General features: G+C 46.0%; 1 protein-coding gene across 1 annotated transcript in view; it reads right to left on the bottom strand.

Moving 5' to 3' along the window:
- LOC105001409 (patched domain-containing protein 1-like) overlaps window positions 1–2,153 on the bottom strand; it is a 14,976-nt gene that overhangs the window by 1,417 nt on the left and 11,406 nt on the right.

The following is a 2,153-nucleotide window of genomic DNA, read 5'->3' as shown; positions in this document are numbered from 1 at the left end:
TTCTTTAAGTGTGATTCAGTGGGTCTGTAACTATCTGAGAATCTCAACAGGTCTACCATTCAGTCTCCTCCTTCAAAATAGTGAACTAAAGCACAAGTCCAAGCACAGAGGTCCTATGTAGGCCCATCCCTTGTGGCTGATTTGGAGGGCAGTGAAGTGATTTCCCCATTCGGTGCAATCACTCTGAGGCATATAAGACAAGCAGTTCACCTTGAGGATCCTTAGTCCTGCTTCTACAGGAAGGGGGCTGTAGCTGCAGAGGTTGGCTGGGGTACAGGGCAGTTGTGCTAAGGAAGTGCAGGAGGATTTATTCTCTGAAGCTTGCCCTAAGTCAAATTTGCCATGCCCTGGTTCTGTATGCCTGTGATCCAGGTGCCCATGGGAATACAGACACTCATGTAACATCACCTACTACATACCCGACACAGTTCCATGCCCTTCATACAGATTATGTCATTTAATCCTTACAAGAAACTGCAGTAGGTACAAGTACCCACCTTGTGTTACAAATGAGGAAACTAAGGCACAGACAGGCCAAGTCACCTGCCCAAAGTCACACAGAGCTGGGCTGTCCCAGGCAGTCTGGCTCCAGCACTTGTCCTCCTAGCTCCTCACCAGACACCTCCAGGTTGGCAATGCCAACAGCTGGATAAATCCTGATTTGGGGCTTTCACCACCCCACCCCTAAGAAATTACAAGTGCTCCATCAAGTTCAGATATGTAAGAACATGTGTATTCTGTGGTCTAAGGTGAGAAAGTAAGGCCTTCTCCCTGTGAAATGAGGCCAGTTTCCAAAATGAGGCCAGTGGTGGCCATGTGAATTACATGAGCACACCTAGGACCGTGCAGAGCATAGAGCACTCTCCTGAGTAGAGCTGGCCACTGTTCCACACCTGGTGAGTGGAGAACACTCCCCACAGAAAGGGAATGAAAGTCTCACACCCAGACTTGCCATACTGGTGCTGCACCATTGTGATTCATAACCTTCTGAGTGTCTCCATGACCCCGATAGATTTGCTTTGAAATCTGCTGTAGCTGGTTTATTTGCTAAGACATTTTGCTGTGCATGCCTGTGCCAGGATGAATGGGATATTGATTATGGTTTTAGAAAATGTCTGAGGGGCACCAGCTGTCAAAGTCCTTTAGTTTGTGCAGAGCATGAGTTGTTAATCCTAATTCTCAGTGGCTCCTCCCTCACATCTCCTCATAGGCCACAACCCTGAGGTTCAGGAAACACTTCACTGTATTACATTTGGCTGAAATATTCTGAGTCCTTTCCTACACACACACACTCACACACACATGCAGAGTTGATGTCCCAGAGATACCTAGGAGACTGTTTTCACCAAACTCTAACCATATGCTAAATTTTTGTTTTGATGCTTTGGGATTGATGAGGAGCAGAATGACTCGAATGGTTTTAAACATTGAGTGTGTTTAGACACACCAAGAGTGTGTTCTAAGCTTGGTCCAGTGAGTTTTGATTAAAAGAACTCCTAACTAAAAAAGAAAATTCCAAAATATGAAAGGTTACTGTGGAGGAGGGAAGAACCAAGAGGAGTTTAGTGACAAGAGAGAGTTAAAAGAAAGACTTTGGGGGAAAGATTCAGAATAGGCTAGAAAAGGAGTGGTATTGAAAGCATGCATATGTGTAATATTTAGTGCATTGTTTGTTCCCATGAACGGTCTAATAAATCTCCCTTGGAGTGATTACTAAATATGTCAAGAGAAAAAGATTGCCAAATAAGATGGTGTTAAGCCACAGGGCTGAACCCAATTATAGCAAGGGGATATTTTCCATCCATTCTCTGATGCGACCATGCCACGCTGGGTGGGGAGTTGTAAACCATTTAGTGATCTGGCAGCCCTGTAGATCTACTGCTGGGACCCTTGAGACCACAGACCAAAGAAAGCAGACATGCTGTTAACCCCTGTACCACCAGCACATAGGAGGGAGGCTTGGAAAGTGAGAACCTCAGTGAAGTTAGAGAGGGGAGGTTTCTTAACTCTCAGTACCAGAGCTGCTGCGGGATTCACCTGCTTTGAATTTCTGAAGGTCAGGTGGGTAGAACATGTGTCACTCTCGCTTCTCAGTGGCAGGGAGATGCTGGGTGACAAAGCAGCCAGAGATGGGGTATTTGCTGAAGCCACCC

This window comes from Bison bison, unplaced genomic scaffold, assembly GCF_000754665.1.
Source record: "Bison bison bison isolate TAMUID 2011002044 unplaced genomic scaffold, Bison_UMD1.0 scf7180017854929, whole genome shotgun sequence".
Lineage (NCBI taxonomy): Eukaryota > Metazoa > Chordata > Mammalia > Artiodactyla > Bovidae > Bison > Bison bison.
Note: the sequence above shows the minus strand (reverse complement) of the source record. Positions and strands in the feature narration are given on the sequence as shown.